This window comes from Ursus maritimus, unplaced genomic scaffold (genome assembly GCF_017311325.1).
Source record: "Ursus maritimus isolate PB19 unplaced genomic scaffold, ASM1731132v1 scaffold_21, whole genome shotgun sequence".
Taxonomy (NCBI): Eukaryota; Metazoa; Chordata; class Mammalia; order Carnivora; family Ursidae; genus Ursus; species Ursus maritimus.
Window position 1 is genome coordinate 45,561,521 of NW_024424564.1, and position 24,981 is coordinate 45,586,501.

Below are 24,981 nucleotides of genomic sequence, written 5' to 3' on the forward strand. Positions count from 1 at the left end.
ACCCAGGATCTTATCAACCAGGTTGAAGAATGTGGATTCTAGCTGAGGGACAGGGGAGGCCACCTGGGGGTGGGGAGAGGGTGACATCATCAGATCTGTATTTTGAAGAGATCACCCTCGCTGACCTCACTTGGAGGGGACAGGAGTGAGCAGCTGCAAAGCAGCTGGGACGACAGAGGAGCAGGCTTGCCATCCAAGAGCGGGCAGAGTCCCAGGACAGGGCCAGGGAGAAAGTGGTTCAATGCCACAAGAAAGGGACAAATGAAGGCACAGGGGGCACCCTCTGACCTACTACTGCACACAGCTCAGCCCAGGGAGAAGCAGGAAGCAATGCCCACTGCAGTCATTTCCTCCGAAGGAAGAAGTGACCGCGCGTCCCAGGGCCTCTTCCAGCTTAGCGCTCAGACATCATACATCACCCGGACGAAGTGCCCAAATGGGTCTCCTCCTCTAAGGTACTATCCCTGTCTTCCAGGCCACAAGATACATTCTCAATGAATGACTCCATCAACCAATCAGGCCAGAAAGCAAAGGGAGAAGACGGCCCTGGCATTCCATTCAAGAGCTCTGCCACTGAGCATGTCCACCCCGCCTAAAGAGAGAGATCCTCATGGCCTTTAGAACCCAACCAACTCCTGTGCCCGACGCCTCCCAACCGTCCTTCCAGCCCTACCCCTCCTGTCCTGACACTCTCCATTCCAGACACAGCTCGCAAGGGCAGAGCCTGTGCTCCTCGGCCAACTCTCCCATCGCCTGGGCAGCCTTTCCCAACACCCCAGTAGATCATTCATCTAGCTCCCTCCCCTCCCCTGACCGATTCCAGCATCATCTGCCTTATCCCAGAACCACTGCTTCTCTGCCTGTCTTCCCATCAGCCGTCAGATTCCTCGAAGGCAGGGACTGTCCCCCCCCCATGCCCCCCAGACCCCAGACAACCCAGGGTTCATGGAGAGGGTCCTCAACCCACGCTTGTGGAAGTGAGCCAAACTGTTCACAGGCTCATGTTGTGTCTTCTGGGAGCCGGACTGTCCAAGAGAACCACCAATTCCGGAGGTAACCCTCCCAACCCCTCCCGTCTAATGTTGGGGGGCGGGGAGCACAGCAGCAACAGGTTACACAGCTTTCACTCAATGGGAAGAGGCCGGCTGGGGAGGCTCCCAGCTGGATCTGCAGTAAGTCATAGGCACTGGACCCTTGACTTTGCTTATACTTGGCTCAATATTTGCGTAGTGAGATCACACATGGGCCTCCCCTCCTCGGTGATGAGCTCTCACTCTGCCACCACCGATGAGGGACTTCAAAGAGAAGCACCCGGCTTCAGATGCCCCCAGAGCCAGGACTCTGAGCCCTAGACTCGCCCCCAGGTGTGACAAGGTTGACACAACTGCACGCAGACCCTGCCCCCCTCCCCGCAGACAGCGTCTCTAGACTCTGCCAGAGGCGGCACACGCAGGCACGAGGGGCAACCTGAACCCTTCAGCGGCCTGCGGCGGACTGATTCCTTCCCTTTGGATCTGCTGATAGGACGGTTTTTCTCTCCTCAACCATGTGAGCAGAGTTTGCTGAAACCCGACGCAGAAAAATAACCATACTGAAAAGATCTAATTATACAGCCGCTGTCTCAATGGGAAAGTGCAGCGCGCTGGGTTTCCTGAGTCCACGTTGTGACGGCGGGGAAATGCAACCCCAGATGAGAAACTGAAAACAATTTCTGAAGACCACTGTGCCCAGAACCCAGCAGGCCAACAGCAGTTTTTTGTTTTTTTTTTTTTTTTAAAGATTTTATTTATTCATTTGACAGAGATAGAGACAGCCAGTGAGAGAGGGAACACAAGCAGGGGGAGTGGGAGAGGAAGAAGCAGGCTCCCAGTGGAGGAGCCTGATGTGGGGCTCGATCCCAGACCGCCGGGATAACGCCCTGAGCTGAAGGCAGACGCTTAACGACTGAGCCACCCAGGCGCCCCCCGACAGCAGCTTGTTATTCCGAGAGGTTTAAATTATACAAACACACACACACACACACACACACACACACACACACACAAGCTCTGAGTAGGGTAGCCACTACCACCAACAGCCATCCCAACCCTATTCTTGCTGGACTGAGAGCTCTAAGGCCATAGATGGGTCCCAGGCACTGCCCGTGCCCGAGGCCTGACACACAGAAGGGCTGCATAATACTCATGAACCGGAGTCATGGGGAAGGTTCCAATCTCCCAAAAGGTCCAAAAGTCCAGGGATCAAACACCAGAGACTCTCTGCCCCCAACTGCAGAGTACCTGCCGTTAAGACCAATAACCCTGCACCTTCTTATCCAAACAGAAGTGACCCTGGAAGTGACCCTGGTGTGGCTCGTTTCCCCCTTGAGCAGGCAAGGCAGAAGAGGCTCAGAACAGGTGGCCTCTGGGACCATGATCCCTGCCCTCCTCCTCCTCACCCACCCTTCCAGCTAAATCTGAGGCTCACTTGTTTGTAAGAGACACATGACCGGCCAGGGGTCAATCTTCCTGAATTGATCGGGCAGTCATTTAAGTCAACTCTGATAATAAGCTTCATCACTGAAAGGAGACAGCCCTTCTAAACAGTGATAACTTATTCATGACCTTCCCAGAAGGCGAATTAGAAGGAACGCGACTCAGGAGGCAGCCAGACTGGCCCTGGAACTCCAGATCCATCGCTTAACAGAACAAACTCTGCCTGGTTGCCTTGGCCCCCCTGGGCCTACATTTCTCCGTTTATAAAAGGGACGTGCTACCAGCTCCCCCCCAGGACAGCTGTGAGTCCATGCGAGCCTGTGGGGTGCAGCTCCCACCAGGTCTAGCTGACAGTCCCAGCTCTGCAATGTGGTCAGAGCACTGCTCAACTCACAGAACTATTGTAAGGATCACAATAGGCGAGCCGAGGAGCGGTGCTTGGTGGCGCCCCGGGCCTGCAGGCCCAGGCCCCCCTCTCCACAATCTTTGCCTCTTCTCTCAAGTCTGTGTCGCCACTGAGCTCATAATGAGTCAGTCACAAGCACTGCCCTCACACAGCCCACTTCGGGGGGTTTGAAGTCACATCCTGCCTAACCTAACTCAACATGATTTATTCCACCCCAGGAATGTAGCTCACTTCCCAGAATTTTGTAAAGAACTTTAAAGAGTTTGATCTTGCAAGGGACTCCATTTACAGGCTCAGCCGGAGTGGAGGAGGAGACTCAGTTCGGCTCAGACCTGTAGGCGGAAACCACACAAAGTCGGGGCTGAAAGAGGCCCCCTGAGCATCTCATCCTAGAGTGCCAACATTTTTTTTTTAAATCTCAACCCACAGCAAAAAAAAAAAAGAAAAAAAAAGAAAAATTTAATTTAAAGGCTTTTAATCCCGAATACACACAAACAGGTCAGACAAAAGCTCCACAAAATGATATATACTTGCTATTCACCTGGGTATCTTCCACTTGAGTCTACTTTGTTTCGTGTCTAAAAACACTGGTTGCCACCTGTGAAAGTAATTTCATGACCAATCAATGAGGTTTCAGTTGCCGGTCCAAAAAATGCCAATCTGACTCAGATGTCACTGGGTAGATGAGGCTCGGACAAGGCCCAAGACCAGAAGTTAGGTCAAGCAGAAGCTCGAGCCCAAAGCCAAAGCGAGGCTCTGTGGGGGGTCAAACCTCCAGCTGGTAGGCCAGCAGTCACCTGCCAGGTGCTGCTGTGTTCATGGCCCACTGCTCCATCACGGGATCCCAACAACCTCAATAAAGCCCGGGCACACATCCTGCGGCCCTGCCCTATTCCCAGTCCCCACCCTCCCCCTTCAAAAACACACTCAGAGGCGCAGGGAGGTGAAGCAAACCGCATGGATATGGGCATTCAGAAAACATCCTTTGAGGACCTGGAGCCCAGGGGGAAGACGGTAAGGACAGCGCTCCCTCAGTATGCAGAATCCCAAAAGATCCAGTCCGCTACAATCAGAACATCACCTCTCCAAACCCCAGTCCTAAGCTAAAGAGACGCCCAGAAGTGACATGATATTAACAGCTTAATGCAAGAAAGATCATTATCCTACAGGGATAAGCTCAGAGAGGGTGCCCTCTGCGTACTTATGTCCCTGAGGTGGCATAACCTAACCCTGTAATGAACAGACCTTCATGCCTGCTAATGGCCTACTGATAGCATCTGTTTACTTACACACACACACACACACACACACACACACACGTGTGCACACACACGCTCTATGAACAGGAAACCCAAAGTTCTCTCTAGATCAGTGGTTCTGAACACTTCCAGCCAATAAGGACCCCTCTGAAAATCCTTTGCATACCACCTTGCGGAGCTTACTGAGACCCTCAAGTACAGTCCATGGACTTTTAGAAGCCCCCCAGTTACAATTTCAAAGGCAAAAGGACACTGGAGTGGCCTCCTTCTGCACCAAGGCAACAGGAACAGAGACTTGAGAAAATTTTCTTTCTTCATTACCCTCCAGTGGGGTAATCAGGATCTCACAAAAGACATCAGAGGGGGCAAAAGACAAACTCTGCAGTCAAGACAAGCCACCAGTGAAAGCTGTTGGGCAAGTGGAGGACTCAGGAAGGAGGGCGCAGGAGGCCACGCCCCCTGAGCTGCTCTGATCACCGGGGACTGCGGGAACAAGGCATCCCAAACTGAACAGCAAACCGCCTCTCCTCCCTACATCTCCATTGCTTGGGACGATTCCCAAATGAGCCAGCAGGTGCCAGCCCCGGGCACACAGGCTGCCTGGAGGACAGAGCCAAGCTCTCCAGGGAAACCAAGGTAGACAAGCTACATCCCAGAGCCTTCGGCCTCCCTGGGGGAAAAAAATCACCCAAATACTAGTCACAGAGTGAAGATAAAACCCATGTATCTCCCACTTTACAGAAAAAGTCAATTGCTAGAGAAAGCTAATTCATTTCTCGAGAACGCCGAGGTAGCACCCTCGTCTGAAACCATGGCCAACCCAGCCGTCCTTGAGCAGGAAGCCTGGCTGCGGGGATGACCTCACCTCGTCCTTCACGAGAAACCTGGCGGCTGCTTATTTTACCACCTGCCAAGAACCGCTCCTTTGCCCAGGCCACGGTCTGCTTCTAAAGGGGTCAAGGCTGAGCTGCATGCGCGAGAAGGAAAGAGCGGTGGCCCCCGCCCCACATAGCTGCCAGATTGGGACCGAACCCACCCCACAGGCACGTGCACACACGCAAGCCCAGGGCGGCGGGAGCGGGGCAGAAGGTGACACTTGTAAAGTCGGGCCGCCCTGGCAAGCACTGCAGTCTCTATTTACGGGCTGAGGGAATGTCTGGGGAGGTTATTTACATGCCCCGAACCTCTCTTTCTTCAACTGTGAAATGGGCGTCACGAGGCCCACCCCCCAGGGCCGCGCTGACACGTAACTGCTAGCACTCGGTTCTGTTCCCAGGAGATCTCGCCAACCCACCGGTGACCCTGGCAGTAGGTTCTCGCCGTATCCTGTTTTGCAGAAGAAACTGAAGCCCAGAGAGTATCTAAACAACTCGCTCGGGGGCACACAGGTAGTACAGTTGGGGTCTGTGCCCTAGGGGTCCGCCTACCCGCCAGTTCACCACTTGGCTCACCCCCCCTCCCAAGGTGCTGAGGTTTGTCAAGGGCCCATAGCTATCATCAGGAAGGGGAAGGAGCCTGAGGTGACCCACTGCCACCTGCCCCATCACACACGGTAGAAGCACCGGTCCTCCTGGCTCATCCTCCTGGCTCATCCGCAGCCCCTGGCAAACTCCTTTTTAAACTGAATTCCCCCCACCCCTCCCAGCTGTCCCCTTCAGATCCCCCTGAAGAGCCTGGAATTTAAAGCGCCTGTAGTTGTCAGAGACTTTCAGCCACAACCAACTGGGAATGTCCCAGGTCCAGAGCACAAAGGCTGCCTGGTAAAGCCCCCGGAAGAGCTCTGAATCCTGCCCCTGATCTTTGCTCAGGTCTACACACAGTATCACATTCTTCAGATTCTTGTTCAAAAGCCAGAAGGGGGAGGGGGAGGGGCCTCCACTATTTCAACCTAAGGATAATTAGAGCCTGTGACTTGTTTTAAAGGGGAAGAGGGCCATCCTTTCCCAGCCTCTCTTGAATGCACCCGTCGGCCGAGGTGTGTGATACTGCAAGTGTCCGCACGCACGGGGCTTTGCAGCCTGGAGGTGTCCTCCCTTTGAAGACACCGAGGTTCTGGGGCACGGCGCTGTCAGGTGGCGGGGAGGGATAATGCCAGATCCTCAAGTCTAGCCCTCGGAGGCCCCTGTCCATTCCTTCTCTGACCTGAGGCTTGAAGGCTGGCCAGAAAGTCAGCACAGAACTCACTCCAGCCGGTTTGGAGGAAGGAATGGAGATGGTCGGAGGTGAGAAGTCACAACACTGATGGGGTCCTGTAAATGTCACAGCGCCCAGCAGCCAGTAATTAATCCCGTAATGAGGCATTTCTCATGAGCACTTGGCCCGACACAGCCACCTCCTCCCCACCCTGGCAAAGGCAGGAAACAGTCAGCGGGCGGCAGGCCCGGCTCTGGGCAGAAGGCAGGCTGAGAGCAGGGCGCCGGGGGCTGGCAGGCGGCTCGGAGGTGGTGGCATCGGGAAGCGGGGGGAGAAAAGCTAGTTTCCCACAGGAACCAGGCTGACCAGACCTCACACACCTGGCCACGCATCCCCAACTGCTGCCCACTGACGTGTCTCAGAGGGACAAGGAGGGCTGCATTCTACGCCCGGCCCAACAAACCAGGGAGGAGCACTGGGCCGCGCTGCTTTAAGGCTGTATACAATGGCATGACCTGTAAACCCCCAACTTCACAAACACTGCCCCCCTCGCCCCCAAAGAATGGGCTCAAGGGGATGAGAGGCAGGAGAGGCAATGAAAACAGATATGGACCATCCAGGAGCAGGGGAGGATCTGAGCTCTCTCACTCGCTACCTGGGGCTCGGCTCTTAGGTTCTTCAAGTCTCAGTTTTCCCAGCTATAAAACAGGAACATTTATACCACTCCCCTCATGGGACTGGGAGACTTTCATTGCAACATCCTGAGCGTGACTGCAAACTTTATAGTGACAGAAAACAGTGCTCAGAATAGGTTTTTTTAAATTGATGAAAATAGATGTATTTGTAACACACTGGCACTGTGCTGGACAAATTATGTATAAACAGGGGCGCGTGACTGGCTCAGTTGGTAGAGCCATGTGACTCTTGATCTCGGGGTTGTGAGTTCAAGCCCCACATTGGGCATCGAGCTTACTTAAAAAATTTTTTTTTAATTTGTTTATAAAATCAAACATATAAACACTAGAGCCCAACTTTACTGAGCATCAAAATCCTCTAAGGAACTCTCATCTTCCTCATTCCACACACGAGGAAAACAGGCGTGGAAAGGGTGCACAGCTTGCCGAGATCAAAGAGCTGGTAGGTGGGAGAATCAGGATCGGGACATGGGTCCAATTTCCGGAGCCCGCTGCCTATTACATAAGTACTAGACATACACACATCACAACGGACTCAGAACCCAAAGAAATAACACTTTCTCCCCCAAAGTCATGCAGAGCCAAGTGCTGGTGCAGATGCTAATACGGTCACCCATTTCTCAAGCATACATTAAGTGCCAATCACAGGCGAGGTATGGCCCGAGGGTCCCAGGAGCAACACCGTTAACAGGGGAAGCAAGACCCGAAAGCAGCCCAGCACAGAGAAGTCCAGGGGAGTGCTGACATGGCAAGGGGAGCATTATCTGGCCGCCACTATGATTTTTGTTGCAATTCCTACACCAGCAGTCTATAAAGTGTGACCTGTCACTCGTGTAAGAATAGTGTTTGTGGCTCATCAGAGGGGAGAAGCCATCTCCAGGAACGACTAGCTGGTCGACAAGACCTGGGTGAGGGGTGCGATCACCCCGGGAGGAAGGCAGAGTAACCTGGGCAGAACTACCCCGTCCCTTCCACAGGCCCAGTTACCCCGCAGCTGGATCACAGCGGCACTGGGCAGCAGAGAGGAGGAAGCAGGATAGCAGGAAAAGGTGCTCTGAAGAACGAGGGGCAGGTGAGTGGACAGAAGGAGAGGGTATGGGGATTGACACGCACTGGGACCCACCACAAGTGGAGTTCATGGAAGGCTCAGGGCCTTCCTATGTTAGCTATTCAGAGGACACTGACGTGGGTCTTACTAGCCACACTTAACAGAGGAGAAAACTGCGGCTCGAAGCAGTGAAATAAACACCCGAGGAAATCAAGAAAAGTCCCTCGCACCTGAAAGAATGGAACAACTCATCCTGGATTATGAGAGAGCCCGCGGCTGACACACAGCCACTGCCTTCTCCCATTATGGACTGAACTGTGTCCCACACCGCCCCAGATTCACCTGTTGAGGCTTTAACACCCCAGGACCTCTGAATGGGACTGTTTGGGCGATGGTCCTTTACGGAGGTGATGAAGGTAAAATGAGAGCATTCCGGTGGGCTCCCCAATCTGGTGTCCTCGTAAGCAGAGGAGGACAGGGGCCACCAGGAATGCGCGCGCACAGAAGGCAGCCGGCTGCAAACCAAGGAGAGAGGCCGCGCTCGTGGACTCCCAGCCTGCAGGGCTGGGAGAGTGAGAGTCCTCTTGTCTAAGCCAGACCGGGGGACTCCGAGCACGCCCTCGCCTGACCGGGGCTTGCCTGCCTGGCGGCTGTCTGGTTTGCACCCCCTAGAATGTAAACCGCAGACTCCGGCTTCATCCAGACATGCGCCCCGTACCTAAGCAGTCTCCAGCACACCCCCAACATCTATACATATTTAACGAACAAATAAACTGAGTGAAAATAACCCAGCTGCTGCTTCCAGCGTCACCCACTCCCTTGCCCACGGCCCGCTGACTCCTGCTTTCTCTCACTCACTCGTCCGTGTACCCACCTCCCCTCCTCCAACACAGGAGCGGGCACCTCACTGCAGACAGCAGAAATTCCAAGGTAATCTCTAGCTTATAACCACCACCAAACAGCAGTGTAAACAAGGCGACAGGAGAGAATCTACCTAGTGTTGAAATCCCCAGCTTGTGTTTTATTCTTATTACCAATTTTCAGTCAATGTGTAAAACAAACGAGGTTAAGGCGCAGGGTTTGGTTTGGTTTGGTTTGGGGTTTTCTGAGTGTGTGTTCAATGGGCAGCACTGAGGAAGGGGACAGAAACTCTCCACGCCTGATCCAGATCCACACCACAGGCTGCAGGGGGGGCTCGGGGTGATGGACCGAGCCTGAAGCACAAAGGGGGAGCCGCAAGTGTCCCAGTGACCCCGTCTGGGGACCGCCCCTGCCCATTCCCCCCGTGGGTAGGGTGGGTGACAAGCCTGTGGCTCCTTTCTGAACAATGAGGGATTGCTCTCCTGCTCTCTAGGAAGACGGTGGAATCCAGGGCAGGTTCCCCTGAGCCAGGAGCTAAGGGACAGGGACAGTGCAGGGCGGGAACAGGCAAGGAGCACCTGCAAGCTAGCCACTGATCTGGAACGAAAGAAAATACCAGAGCAGAGACACTGCATTCCAGTGTCTAGACCTCTGACCCCCCCATCTTCTCCCCTCATGCCCAGCCCAGCCCCAAAGAACTCCCTCCCTCACCATTATAAACACCTATCTGCTCCAAAGCAGCCACTAGGATTCTGAAACTTTCTCTTCACAACAAAACTAAACTGTTGCAACTTGTTGCTACAATCCGGCATCTTCCCTGGACGGCAGGAGCCACAGCAGAGCCCAAGTGGCCTGCCAGCGGCTTCTGGACGTTTCTGAGACCGCCCCTGACCATCATCCCCTGCTGCCTTCTACCCAGTCACAGGAGGTCACTCAGTAGGGCCGGGGAGCTATGTCCCAGCCTCCCCGAGGACAAGACTCCTTGGAGCCTCTGCCCCCTACTTCCTCCCAGAGTGTTTTCTGACCCAGGGCTGTCCATGAGCTACTGGGGGGGAGGGGGATAGCTTCCTCCAGTGAGCCCAGAAAGATCTCCCAGGTCCTCATTCCTACGCTGTCTCACCACTAAAAACAAAGTCTTCCATCAACTCAAATTGGGCTCCCGAGCTGCCATTTCCTCCTGGGCTCACCTCTATCACAACCCACCACACCAGAGGGAAGTGCTTTTTCCAAGTCTAGACGTAAGCGCCTTGAGGGCAGGGCCTGGGACATCCAGCCTACCCCCTAGCCACCGAGGAGTTTCCGCCCAAGAACAAGAGGCTCAGGACGTATTTGCTGAATGAATTTCTAAAGAGTCACTAAAATCCATGGAACTTTCTGGCAGTGTAAATAATGGTTCTTCCCCTTTGTGGACCATGGCACAGCCATGAAAACAATACCTGTGGAGACTGTTGCAACACAGGAAATTTTATGTTACAGTACTGAGTACGTCAGGACACGCAACAGCAACCGTCCTGCTTACACCTGTACGGTATGCACGCCCACGTGTGGACAGGGACCCCAGAGAGATGCAAGCAGTAATGGGGTTAGGGGCCTATCTGCTTCTCGTCAGCTCTGTTATTACACTGTATGTGCTATAAACAACCCCCCCCCAAGGTTTTACTTTAAAAAGGAACAGTTACATCTCTCCCAACACTCCACGAACAGTCTCATCCCAAGTCCTTCGGCTGAGAACAGTGTACTGACCACACAACCAGAGGGCACGGGCAGAATTCCCAGCAGCCACCCAGAGGCTAAGGACCTGGGAGCCGAATCCTGCACTCCCACATTTCACGGGGAGGTAGACCTTAAGGGGCCATATGGGCTACAGAGGGGACTGAGAGTGGGGCTGGGGCCTGGCACTGTAGAGAGGAGAGGAAATCCTTTACCACCTGAGCAACAATGCTCCCTAGACATTCCCTGCCACTCTGCCTGCAATCAGCTCAGATGCCACCTCCTCCCGGAAGCCTTCTCAGAGCCCCCTAGGCCCCCTCCCCTGGGACACCATCAGCTCCTGAAACAAGGGCCCTGCTTCCTTCTCCTTCATCTCCATAGTCCCGGCACCCAGCCCAGTCCCTGGCATACAGAGTAAGCTCTGGGGAGTGCTAACTGAACGATGAGGGTCAGATAAACAAATGAAGAAGGAAAGAACGAATGCATGTTTGCAAGTGGGTTGAGGTCAGGAAGAGCCCGCTAGTCAGGATGGCAGCGGACCCTCTGGCTGGCTGGGTCTCCGGTGAAGACAGCCAGGGCCCAGCTAAGAGCAGGCAGGCACAGCGGCCAGGATTGACCCTGCTCAGCCATGGTCTGTCACCTGCCCTCCCTCAGGACCAACCGCAGACATCTGAAGAAGGGCCAGATGAGGTTAAAGGTGATGTCGGTAGCCAAGGCAACACTAGGGAACCGGCAACCTCGCTTTGAATAGCCACCCGCACCATGGGACGGAGGCCCCATTCCGCCGCAGCCCCAAACTCTGCTCCTTTCATTAACTCTTGGCCACTAGTGTTATGAGGCGGCCTTGGGGACCAGCCCCACCTCTCACTGTCAAGTGAGGAAACAAAGTTCAGCAGTGAAGGGCATCTACGAAGTCACACAGGGGTCTGGCATCAGTGACTACCTGCTCAGTCTCCTCATGTGTAAAATGGGGGTAATTTCCTACCTCGGGAGAATGAGGTAAAAATTACATGAGATAATTCACGTAAAAGCAGCAGCACTGAGCCTAGTACAGAGCAAGGGCTCAACAGAATGTTAACTATTCGTACTCCTACTGTCATTAGCACCGCTGGGACTCCAGAGCAGACATCCTGATTCCCAGGCCAGTGCCCTGCCAACGGAGCCTCTTCCCTCCTTCCTTGCCCACCTTCCCCCTCTTCCTTCCACCCCTTCCCCACCCCCCAAGCAATTCTAGCCTCCGGGAGGCTGGCTCAAGATGCCCAGAAATCCCCAGTCACCCAGGAGTCTCTGGCCTCCGTGTCCCAACTTCCTGTCAGAGGGTATGACTCCTGAGCATGGAGATGGGCTCTCCGCCCTCCACCCCTACTGAAGCCCCACCAAGGCCAGCACCGTGAGGGCCATGCAGCGGGAGCCCAAGGAGTTTTGGATGACAGATTCGCCAAAGAAATTTAGGGTCAATACCCTCATATGCAAGAGCTTGTTTTAAATATTAAAAATAGATGAAAACTGGAGGCACCTGGGTGGCTCAGTCGGTTAAGCATCTGACTCTGATCTCAGCTCAGGTCTGGATGTCAGGGTCGTGAGTTCAAGGCCCCAGCATGGAGCCTACTTAAAAAAAAAAAAAAAATAGACAAGAACTTTAAAATGACTCCCTGCCACCACTTTTCTTACCCCAGAGAGTTCCAGACAAGTGCCTGGCATGTGCGCTTTGTCAAGTGGAGAGATGAGTAAATGGCATTTGAAAGCTCTGGCTGCCTGGGCCGCCTGCCCCAGGCTTAGGGGCAAAGGCAGCAGGGAGCCCAAACACTTCAGACAACTAGGAGCCCCCTCTGTGCTGGGCACCGGGTGACAAGGTAGGGAGCTAGACTTGAGGAAAGACCCTGCCTCTGACCTGCAGGTCCTCTGACCTCCAGGTCCTCAGTCCAGTGGGTTCTAGCATCTTCTCCCCCATCCCACACCAGTCGGATTAAGTCACCCAAACCAGTTCCAATGCGTGTCTTTATGTTTATCAGACAGGAAGCTCCTTCTCCAGCCCAGTGACTTCATGCAAAACACAGGAAATGCGGCGGCTTTTGAACGCAGGCAGCTCTAAATACAGGAGCCTCTAGGGCTCTGTAACAGCCTTTTTTGAACATGCCTCATGAACGCAGCTCAGCTCAGTGTGACAAGGTGAACTGTCCCGTGTGGTAAGAAGGATGCGAAGGCTGAGACGGTGACAAGCTCAGCATCCGACCCAGGAGATCTTCTGGCAGGTTCCGCGGCCACCCTCATCCCCACACTTTCTTATCAAGAGACAGACTTGTGGGACGCATTTAAAATCTTTAAAACCTGACCACATATTTCTTCCCACCCGCCAGGGACAGATGATGCTGATGAGAACATGAAAAAGGAGGAAGGAGGAGGGGGTAAGGAAAGAACTAGACCGCTTCACGTATCTTTACGTGTAAATTACAAGCCCTGGAAAAAGCAGGCAACTCCGTGCGGCTGGCAGGGAAACTGAGGCAGTGGTCTAACAGCTGACGGGAGAAAAGGTGAGGGGCCAGTCCCAGCTCTGCCTGATCTCAAAGCCCTTATTTTGTTTCTTCCACCAGGAGTTTCCGCATTGAAAATACAAGAAATCGATCCCCTCAGTCCTAACGCGACTTAGAATTACTAGAAATGAGGAGTGGCTGACGGACAGTGGAAAGCCAGTGTGGCCCTCTGAAGGGCCCACCCTGTTGCCTTGGCGCTACCCCATGTGAAATATTGATTTTTGAGCTGTGGGAACTTTCAGCTGAAGGGGCCCTGTCCAACTGGAAGAAGTTCAGAGAAACTGAGAACACTTCCCACCCAATTTCTTAACCGTAGCACCCCTCCCCCCCAAAAGCAAAAGACGGAGGGTGTGGAAGAATAGACTCTTGAGGAAAGATTAAAGGAGCTAAGTATGTGTTGCTTGGCTAAACAGTGCATAAAGGCCAAGAAAGGGAAGATAACACTTTAAAAACACTTTTAAATGGGGCCACGTGATTTTGAGAGAAAGGCTCTGGTGCTGAGTGAAACCAGGAGCCCGAACTTTCTACCAACTCACAGAGTGAGCTCTGGACAAACGGCTCCTTCTCTAATGGGGGGTGAAATTATCCTTCAGATCCCCTCCAGCTCACACATTCTCTAACTCTAAGGAAATTCAGGAGGGAGCGTTTTTACTGTTGCTCAGTTTTCTTTTAAGCAGGGCACCATTCAGAGTCACAGGCCACATGAAAGGGAGAAGTCTCGAAGAATCAAAGTTCCCAAAGTGTGAATGTCTGTGGAGGTGGACGTGAGAGGAAAATCCTCCCGAGAGGCCCCCTTCTCCTGTGGGTGGGAGGGCCTGTAAGGACCATCAGGACCCAGGACCTCTGAGAGGCACGGCGGGCGGTGAGGGTGGGGAAGACCGGCTGTACCTTCCACTTCCCCACAGGCCTCGGCCCAACCTGCCTCAGCAGGAAGCCACACCCTTCGGTGGCAACTTCCGGAAGGCCCTGCAGGGCTCCCTCCAAGCCACAGTGGGAGGGATCCCGGTGCAGCAGCTGGAGATGAAGAGCGGCTCAAGGCCACCGAAGAGCTGGAGTCAGACCGGAGACACTCCCAGGAAGGCCTCGCCCTCAGCTAAAGGCCATCAAAGAGCCTCTTTCGGGTCCACCTGCGGGGGCTGGGGGCTGGGGCTGTGTCCATTCTGGGTCCTGAATCCCCTCAGGCTTCAGAAACTAGAGGGCAGAACAGGGCCCGAGAGGGATGCCAACAGAAGCCCGCCTCAGTTACTTTTTAAAGAGACACACATCAGGGGCAAGAGGGCAGCTCCCCCCTGCTTCCCAAATATTTGGTGCCTTCACAGCATGAGGTGGGGAGGTGGGGACAGGGGAGAGGACAGCAGCCAGCATTGGCCTTCAAACCATCTGCCCATGTGGTGGCAGGCCCATTTTAGACCCAGGCTCACTTTGCGTGCTCCTGTGTGACTCACGCCATTCCTCCAGGAGGCCCAGAGGCTGCCTGGCAGGGACACAGGCCTGTCCGAGACCCTGATGGGGTCTTCTGCTGGCTGCGCCACAGGAAAAAAAAGCCAGCTCAGTGGTGAGCAGAGCTGGTACTCACAGCATCCAAGGCTAAGATGGTCTTTCTTGAGAAGGCGATCGGGGCCCTCCATTCAAAACACCCTTTTGGGGGCGCCTGGGTGGCACAGCAGTTAAGCATCTGCCTTCGGCTCAGGGCGTGATCCCGGCGTTATGGGATCGAGCCCCACATCAGGCTCCTCCACTATGAGCCTGCTTCTTCCTCTCCCACTCCCCTTGCTTGTGTTACCTCTCTCGCTGGCTGTTTCTATCCTGTCGAATAAATAAATAAAATCTTAAAAAAATAAAAAAAAATAAAAAAAAAACACCCTTTTGATCACATTTTCTCAAGAATTTGGGCTTTTCCACTGTTATTAATACATTAAAAACCGCAGGCCAGAAGTCTGAGGACAACTGGGGACAGAGGGGGAAGGGGCACGTTAGTGGTCGCGGTGATCCCGAGTTTCAAAAAGAAGAGACTCTAGGGGCGCCTGGGTGGCACAGCGGTTAAGCGTCTGCCTTCGGCTCAGGCGTGATCCCGGCGTTCTGGGATCGAGCCCCACATCAGGCTCCTCTGCTATGAGCCTGCTTCTTCCTCTCCCACTCCCCTTGCTTGTGTTCCCTCTCTCACTGGCTGTCTCTATCTCTGTCAAATGAATAAATAAAATCTTTAAAAAAAAAAAAAAAAGAAGAGACTCTAAGTGAATGAAGGTCTAGGTTAGCCCTATGGTCAAAGGGGGCTCCCCAGGAAAGAACAGGGTAGGATTTGGAGCCAGGGGAATTGTGGGAAGCCTGGCAAAAGGGTATTCCGAAATACTTTCCAGACACACACTGCGGGCTTCCTTTTCTCATACAGCGAAGAAAAAGCAATCATCTATCATTTCCCAGAATATAAGGGAGTGGACCAGAACAGGCGTTTGTGTAAGGGGTTCCTCTGGAAATATGATGTCATGGGGAAGAAAACAGGACCCAAAACGTTCCAGCCATGAGAGCAAGTCAGTCGGTTTTTAAGACCCTTCCTCCTTCCTTGCACACAACAGGCCCTCAATAGGAAATTGGGAATCGAAAGCAATGCATTTTGAAGTTGACTACAAGACTACAAGACTAGCCAGAAGACCCCCCTTCTTTTGACAGGTAATAAAACTAAAAAGGCCGTGTAGTGAAAGAGTAATGCTCACCCCCCACTCCTGCTTCCTGGGCCCTCCTCCCTTTCTGGAGGCAGCCGCAATTACCTGCATTTCAGAATCTTTCCATGCAGAGCCCGGGCGACATACTATGTTTTACAAAAAGGGAGCACGATACATACTCCTTTGCACCTAGTTTTTTCCACTGGCAACATATCTTGCAGAGCATGCCCTAGGAGTACTTACAGACCCGCCTTGTTTTTCTAAGGGCCACGCTGCAGGACCCCCATTGCAGAGCTGTGCCATGATTTATCTGACCCTTCTGATGGGCAGGTTGCTTCTTTCCTGTCTTTTTTTATGACAATGCTGCGAAGAATATCCTTGGACGCTTCCTCTTGCATTATCTGAGTTTATCAGTGGGTTGAATTCCCAGAAATTAGTCAGAAGGACTATGCTCTGGCAGACACTGCCAAACTACCTTTAAAAAGAGAGCTTCTTAGAACTTACACTCCCATCAGTGTAAGGCATGAGAGCCAGCCTTCACCACTGAGACATCTCGGAGAAATTAAAATTACTGAATCTTCCAGTTTCCCAGGCACTCTTGAGTTTAACGGGTGGGCACATAAATTGGCCTGACGTCTTTGTAGGGTGACAGGGCCCTTTCTATCGAAATCAGATTTTCCCCCAACCAGAGCCAGAAGCCAGGTCTCCAGACCCTCGAGTCCTGTGCTCTTTCCATGTCACCCGTTTGGCTCGACCCTAGATTTCCTGGATCACAGGAAGCCAGGTTTTAGACCTCAAACCGCAGAGTGCCTGCACACCTCCCGCCTGGGCCAGAGCCCTGAACCGAGGCTACTCGGCAAAAGCTCGTCACTGAGTGCATCCAAAAGCATGAGCGGACGGGCCCCAACCCACCTGGGCTTCACAGTCCACAAGCACTGTACACACTCATACACACACACACACACCCCTTTTCAGAAAGCAGAAAGAGCACTGAGCAGGAGCTAGAACACCATCTACCCTTCCCCTCGCTGTTTCCGCACCTGAGGACCCAGCAGTGGAGACCTGTCATTTACATATTCTCTTAAAAACTGACAGAGCCACTGCGTATCAGGCCCTTTATTACACACCTTACTTCTCTTAGTTCTCACATCTCACCCTTCAGGGTATGGTCCTCATTCCCATATTACAGAGGAGGGCCCTGTGGCTCAGGGAGGTGATGTGACCCGCCTGAGGTCATAAAGCTAATTAAGGGGCAGGGGCAGGATTTGAAGCCTCGACCCCACTCTTCCCAGCTCTAAGAATGGCATTCTGTAATTCACAGGAGCACTGCCACTTCCCAGGGAGCAGCCTCCATTCCGTGGTCACCAGAGGACTTGAGCCCAGGAGTTCAGCGCACCAAGGGTTAAGGCCGAGAGGCAGTGACTCTCTGGGGCTGCACAAAGGGAAAATGCACTTCCTGCCCCTGCGGGCAGAGATGCTGTTTTATGCTCAGCAAATTAGGACGTTTGTTTAATTAAGACGACACACAGATTTTGTTATTCTAAATATTTTTGGAACATGATGCTTGGGAGGAAGCTGTCAAGGCACGGATTTTTTGTTTTTCTTTTGCTTTGGGTTTCTTTCTCCCCCTTCAAGGGAAGGGTAAGGCCAGGCTCAGAGGAAAACAACAGCCAACCCCTCCCCTCCTTTTGAAATAAAGATGTCAAGCTGGTAAGGGCTGTCTTAAGTACTTTATGGAAGGATTAGCTAGAAGAGGAAGTGAAGAAAGCACAGCGAGCCCGGTTTCTAGCAATACCCTAGCAGGCTACACAACAATGCCACATTTTCTGAGTGCGCTTTTCTCCTTCTCAAAAGCTAACAGATCCTCGTTTTGTTTTTTCTGGAGCAAGAACAGGCAAAAGGCAGCCTGTGATTAACATGCGTCCTTCATCCTGCAAGAGGGAAGTTGTCCCATCTCCAACCCCTTAGGTTAAAAAGTTTAAAAATAAAAAATTTTAAAAATGTAAAAACCAGACAGCTGGGACCCTGAGCCTCTCTTTCCTTTACGCTCCTGTGCCCTTCAGGCAAGCAGCCCCGTAGAATGCACCCCTGGAACGGAGCTGCCCTTCCCCACACAGAGCCTGCCAATCCAGGCACCTGGATCTGCCCACAGGCACTGCCGGGGTTTGCTGAGTGTGAAAAGTAGAGCTCTTTGGGGTCACCCCGCAGCCAAGTGGGGGGCACAGTGACTCCCAAGTTACACGAAGCAATCTCCTGACTGCTCAGTTATGCACTAAATGAGGCCTCCCTTGCCAACACTGAAGGCCTGCCTCCGTTTGCCAGACCTGCAGTGTGCCCCTCCTTCCGAGGTAGCTTTCCTCCTGCCCCCCCCCCTTGCTCCAGACAGAAGTGATGGCCCCTCTCCGAATTCCGAATTCCTAGTCACTGGCGTGGTATGCTTGGGACACTCCTCACAGGCCATCTTTGTATTTCAATCATTCAGACACTATTTCCCCTAGGGGGGGACTGGGAACTCCTGGAGGGCAGAAGCCTCTGGGATCTCTGGCAGAGTGGGCTGGCTCCTTTCTCCCAGTCCCCATGACTCACCGTACCTTTCTGAGGACCATGTCATCTGCGCCTCACATTAGAGTCATCTACCGATTTGTCTCAGCATTCCCTAAGTGCCCGAAGGCAGGGGCCAGGTCTTACTCAACCTCACACCCCCCCACCACCACCTGGCAGAGTCCCTGGCACCAAGCAGCCAGTTAAATATTTGCTCAATTACACATCTATGTACCCTCCCCCTGCACCTCGCAGCCTTGTATATAAATTGGCTAATATTAATCGAGTGATTGTCTAAACAGGCCTTAAAGCAGCCTCCCTCCTTTCCAAAAGGGGAATAAACCACCAGGTGAGGTATTAAGGCAGGTCTCGGTGGTGTCAGAAATGGCCACAGTGTTGCAGGAAGGAGCTAAGGCTCTCTTCCCCTTCAACAGTTACTCAACAGTTACTTTGAAATCCTCTTAAACCCAGAAAAGGATGCAATGAACCAAGGAGTTGCTGGGCCTCTCTACTGCCCAGCGGAGAGAGGCCGCCGGTCTCCAGGGCCTGCGAGGACCTGGGACTTCCCGGGAACCTTTTCCCCACACCGGCTGGGTGGGGCCACGGACAGCAACCGGGCCCTCACCCTGCCCCACCTCAAGGCAGCCGGCAACCCTGTCCTGGAGGGTACTGTGTTGTTATAAACGACCGGGCTCCCCGTAGGGAAAGAGGGGTGCAGTCCTGCCCCGGGCGTGGCCCCAGGACAGGATGGAGGGAGGCCCCCGGCACAGTGAAGCAGGGGAGGCAGGGTAACAACCCCGGATCTGGCCCCAACAGGGACGATGCAATAGCGCAGGCCTGGTCCTAAAGGAGCAGGGCCCAGCTCCCCGCCCCCGCCCGCGTGGGGCGGCCCCCAGGTGCGGTGAAATCAGGTGCGCTCGGGCCGGCGCAGATGGCTTCGGGCATTCCTGGGCCTTCCACCCCGGGGTAGCGGAAGTCAAAAGTCAACGGCTGAAGGGCTGTCGGGGAGGCTGAGGGGGAGGGGGAGAGTCCTTCCTGCCTCGCCCGGCACCCGCCGGGTGCCGGTTCCCCACGCACCCACCGCACCTCGCCCCGTCCCCCTCCTCCGCCCAGCCGATCAGCAGCCGGGCGAATGAGGAAGTCGGGAGCGGAGGGCGGAAACTGAGCCGAGTGCAATGTCTGCAGCAGGACGGTCCGAGTCTGACTCAGGCGGACGCCCTGACAGCTGCCAAACGGTCCCCGCCTGCCCGTTACCTCCGTTTCGAAAACGCCTGGAAACTTCCAAAGCAGCCGCTGTCCCGAGCCCCCCACCTCACGCTCACTCGGTCGGGTCCTAGGGACAGCGGCTCCCCGGAAGGGGTTAAAAAGTTTGCCCAACTTGGGCACTTGGCGAGGCGAGGGCGGGGCGCGTGCCCCGGCAGCAGGGGGAGGTTGAGGCTCCCGGTGCCCTGCCGGGCAGGGGGAGGGGCGGAGGGTTTCCGGGGAGCGCCGGCCCCGAAGCCTTCGCCAGCTCCCGAGGCCTCGCCTCCAGCGGCGCCCTCCCCGAGCGTCGCGCAGGGGGTCCCCCGGCCCCTACCGGAAGGATGCGGTGCCCCGGCCCGGGCCCGCGGCGTTCGCGGCCGTCCGCGCCGGTCGCCGGCCGCGCGGAGGCCGAGAACCACACGTCGGGCCGCTCGCCCCAGACGCCGCGCGTCCCGTCGCCACCGCCCCCGCCCAGGGCGGGACCGGCCGGTGGGGCTCGCTCACCTGAACCTGGATCTGCGCCGGGGAACGGGCGCTGCTTCTCCCGAGAGGGCTTTCTCGAGCGCTCGGGCGACGGCGGGGTGGGGCGAGCGCGCGAGGCGGGAGCTGCAGCAGGTCAGTCTCGCTCAGCTTTCCGTGCCCTGCCCGGGAACCGCGGTGATCTGCGCGCCTCACCGCACCCAGCTCGGCTCCTCGCCGCCTTCCCGCCCCGCCCTTACAGCCGCCCGCCTATTCCAGCCCGGCGCCGGCTTCGGGGCGGAGCCTGGAGGGACGACACCGCCCCCCGAACCGCCTCGCCCACTCCAGCCCGTCCCCGGTCCTGATGGACAGACACCTTGGCCTATGGAAGGGGTGGAGGGCGGAGCCTCTGGGTCCTGCGGGGTGGGTATTCATCCTCCCCATCCGCCCCCACCTCCACCCCCTCCACCTTCCTCCGCGCTTCCTAGGCGGGAGCCCCGCCCCCGTAGGGCGGGCCCGACGAACAGCCAGGTTCCAGGGGGAGGATTGACACAGTGAGAATCCAATCAGGAGGAGGAGGAGGCTCGAAGAGGTCTCCGGCCAGGATTTTGGTGCAGTGCCGGGACCGGGCGAGGCCGGGCGGGAGCCGGCTGGGAAGGTCCCGGGCTCTGACACTCCGCCCCTCGAGCTGTTTTCCCGGTCCCATGTCATCCTACCCGAAGAACAGATATTAAGTACCATATATGGGAAAAGTGCTATTTTACATAATTATGATGGCCTGCGGGGGCGGGCAAGGACTCAGCCCGGGATCCGGTGCGGGCGCCCTGAGTTCGATTCCTGATCCTCTCTTCAGCGTGGGCACGCCGCGGTCTTCCAGCCTCCAGACCTTTCCTCAGACGGGTTCCTGGGGTGCACTTCCAAGCCTCTTCACCTGCACGTGATGAATTCGCACACTTTCCTTCAGACATTTGTTACCAGTGTTTTCTTGGGTGTTCTTTTTTTCGGGTAGGCAAAGAGCCACTCGTTTTGGTTACTGCCCACTACACGAGGATAAAACTTTATTTTTATTAAAAATTTATTAAAAATAAAAACTTTTTTATTAAAAAAATGGCGCAGTCAGTAGAGCATGAGGCTCTTGATTTAGGGGTTGTGAGTTCAAGCCCCACGTTGGATGTAGAGCCTACTGAAAAAATTGTTTTTAATTAGAGAACATTTTTACACTTATCTTTTAATCCCTCTGCAATTTAGTTTGGTTGTGGCTTGAGGGAGAAATCTAATACAATTTACCCAATAGCCAGTTGTCCATTCCTTATTCATCACCTTTCCAACTTATATATGCTCGGACCTGCTTCTGAGTTGTATCCGTTGACATTTCTGTGTGTTCCGGTGCTATTTCCAAAATACTTTAATGGTGGTAGCTTTATAATACATTCTATATGTAAGAGGGCAAATTTCTCATGACGCTTTCCTTTTGGAATGTTCACACTATCATGACTAAACTGTAACTTCAGAAAAAAAATGTATGATGTAAAAGCAAAAGAACACTGGGAAAAAAAATTTGCAACCCTAAGAATTACTACCAACAATATAAAAAGAGCTCTTCTCACTCATTAAGAAAAACCTCACGTACTCCAAAATAAAAATGGCCCAAAAAAGGAACGGACAAGTAAGAAAGAAGAAACATAAATGGACAATTATGAAAAAAAATAGTTCTTAGATATGCAAACAAGGAAATGCAAGCAAAATGTCATGAAATGCCATTTTTCACCTAAGAAATTTAAAATTAATAAAAATTAAAATGCCCAGTGTTGGCCAGGTTTAGAGATACAGGTAGGAAAGTCAGTTGATCAATTCTCTCTGAGAATTCACCGTAAAAAAATAATTGGAAAAGTGCACAGATAGTGGTTTAAAAGGTACTCTTTTCAACATTGTTTAGTCACTAAATATTAGAAGTAATTGTATAATATTAGAGATTGATTGAATAAATGTTGATACATCCATATGCTTCAGAAATACCCAAAGTCACTAAAATTTTACTTAGATTTATATTTACTGATTTAAAATATACTAAGGAAAGAAAAGCAAATTATAGAATGCTATTATAGCAGGATTTCATTTATTTTTGTGCAATGTTTATGTGTCTGGGGGGGTGTGTACATACGTGTATGTCTCAGAGAGACAGAAAATGAAATTTAAAAAGGCTTGTATTAAAGTGTAAATAAGGTTTATGTCTCGGTAGAAGATTTGTGACTGATTTTTTTCTTTTGCTTATCTGTGTTTCTGACACAAATATCACTTTGCATAATTTTATCAAAAGTAGAAGAAAATTACTCACTTCTATGTCACCTCTTCTAAAATGTCTTCCCTGACCCTGCAGGCCAGGTAGGTGCCTGTCCTTTGTAAGATCACATCACCTTTCCCTTATCTCCCTCACTGCATGCTAGATTTTAACCCTCCATCCCCTGGCTATTTCCTCTGCCCAGGCTGGGAGCAGCCTGAAGACACATAGGGGCTGGCTGTGCCTTATTTTTCTCTGTGGACCTGGAACTAACACAAGGCCCGGCATAAAACAGTCCTCAATGAATACTTGAGCAGAACTCAGCATCTGTTTTCTTATCTGTAAAATGGGTATAATCACTGGGTCTCTCTTAGCCCCAAGGACTGTCGGGAAGAACACAGGAGACCCAGACCTCAAGTTGTTTTGTAAACCATTAAGTAGGTGCTCCAGGGTGCTCAGTTGGTGAAAGCATCTAACTCTAGATTTTGGGGGCGCCTGGGTGGCTCAATCGTTAAGCGTCTGCCTTCAGCTCAGGGCGTGATCCCGGAGTTCTGGGATCGAGCCCCACATCAGGCGCCTCCACTGGGAGCCTGCTTCTTCCTCTCCCACTCCCCCTGCTTGTGTTCCCTCTCTCACTGGCTGTCTCTCTCTCTGTCAAATAAATAAATAAAATCTTTTAAAAAAACAAATAACTCTAGATTTTGGCTCAGGTCATGATCTCAGGATCCTGAAATCGAGTCCTGCATCAGGCTCCATGCTGGCTGTGGTGTCTGCTTAAGATTCTCTCTCTCCCTCTCCCTCTGCCCCTCCCACCCTCCCTCTCTAAAAAAATAAAATCAATAAACAGCTAAGTAGTATTCACTTACCATAGAGCGTTATTGATAATGTTCATTTCCATTTTCCTCATATCCCCAGCCTCCCGGCTCCACCCTTTCTAGGGAACTGAGGTTGCTAAGAAGATGGAAGGTCTCTGTTGGCCAGGCCCTCAATTCTCTCCTCCCCATCCACTAGCCTAGATGCTTCTCTAACTCAGGAAACCCTCCCACCTGCTATCCAGCCCGGTAACCCCTCCTGTATCTCCCAAGAACCAAGAACCTGGATCCTTGACAGTGTCTACTCTTGACAAATTTGAGGAAAATGTTTCATCTATTTTGTCTGAGAATTAAAATAATATTATGGTTGGTACAGAAAATACTAAAAAGAGAGAAAATTTACATCACCCATAAACTTAATCACCACAATAATGCAACTATTTACAAACGTTGTTGTTCCCTTCAAATCTGTATACACACACATACATATTTGAATGAAATTGAGAGGTCCACATATATACGTGGTCACCTGATATATGACAAAGGTGCCACTGAAATAAGTGAAGAAAAGATGAGCTTTTTAATAAATGGTGCTAGGTCAATTGCATATCTACATGAACCGAGAATCTTGACCCCTACCCTCACACCATTTATGGAAATAGTTCAGAATGGATCAGAGTCCTAAATATGAAAAGCAGACAACAAAACTTCTAAAAGAAAGCATAAGAGAATTTCTCCATGACCTTGAAATAGGCAAAAAATTTCTTAAGACACAAAAAGTATAAACTATAAGAAGGGACTGTTAAGTAGAACTTAATTAAAATTCAGACTTCCGTTCATCAAAAGACACATTTAAAAAAGTGAAAAATCGGGGCACCTGGGTGGCTCAGTTCGTTAAGTGACTGCCTTCGGTCCGTGTCATGATCCGGGGGTCCTGGGATCAAGCCCCGCATCGGGCTCCCTGCTCTGTGGAGGAAACTGCTTCTCCCTCTCTGTCTGCCTACTGCTCCCCCTGCTTGTGCTCTCTCTCTGTCAAATAAATAAAAGCTTTGGGGCGCCTGGGTGGCACAGCGGTTAAGCGTCTGCCTTCGGCTCAGGGCGTGGTCCCGGCATTATGGGATCGAGCCCCACATCAGGCTCCTCCGCTATGAGCCTGCTTCTTCCTCTCCCACTCCCCCTGCTTGTGTTCCCTCTCTCGCTGGCTGTCTCTATCTCTGTCAAATAAATAAATAAAATCTTTAAAAAAAAAAATTAAATAAATAAATAAATAAAAGCTTTAAAAAATGAAAATAAAAATATAAATAAATAAATGAGTGAAAAATCAAACCACAGACTGGGAGAAAACAATCACAATACGTATATATCAAAGGACCCATATTCTCTGCCCAGGCTGGGAGCTGGGATCCGTATTCCGAATTTATCAAGAACATCTATGTTAAGAAAAAGACACGGGGCACCTGGGTGGCTCATCAGTTGTCCGCCTTTGGCTCAGGTCATGATCCCAGGGTCCTGGGATCGAGCACCCGTGTTGGGCTCTATGCTCAGTGGGGAGCCTGCTTCTCCCTCTCCCTCTGCCCCCTTCTCTGCCTACTTGTGCTCTCTCTCTGTCAAACAAATATATAAAATCTTAAAAAAAAAAGAAAAAGAAAAGACAGACGAGGTGCCTGGTGGGCTCAGTTGGTAGAGCATTTGACTCTTGATCTTGGGGTTGTGAGTTCAAGCCCCACACTGGGGGTAGAGTTTACTTAAAAAAAAAAAGAAGAAGAAGAAAGAGAAGACAGCCAACCCATTTTTTTTAAATGGGCAAATTTGTATGGGCACTTATAAAAGAGGATATCTAATTACCCAGGAAGCCATAAAAAGCTGCTAACC

At 52.5% G+C, this 24,981-nt stretch overlaps 1 protein-coding gene and 1 long non-coding RNA gene across 2 annotated transcripts in view; one reads left to right on the forward strand and one right to left on the reverse strand.

Moving 5' to 3' along the window:
* MYH9 (myosin heavy chain 9) overlaps nucleotides 1–20,298 on the reverse strand; it is an 89,426-nt gene extending 69,128 nt beyond the window's left edge. Inside the window, 1 exon segment of the mRNA XM_040637468.1 lies at nucleotides 20,065–20,298. The gene's annotated coding sequence lies outside the window, so the exon portion shown is untranslated.
* LOC121104422 lies at nucleotides 7,160–14,291 on the forward strand. Its single transcript, XR_005836750.1, has 2 exons — nucleotides 7,160–12,838; nucleotides 12,944–14,291. It is a non-coding gene; the product is annotated as an uncharacterized LOC121104422 (long non-coding RNA).
* Nucleotides 20,299–24,981: the final 4,683 nt, after the last annotated feature.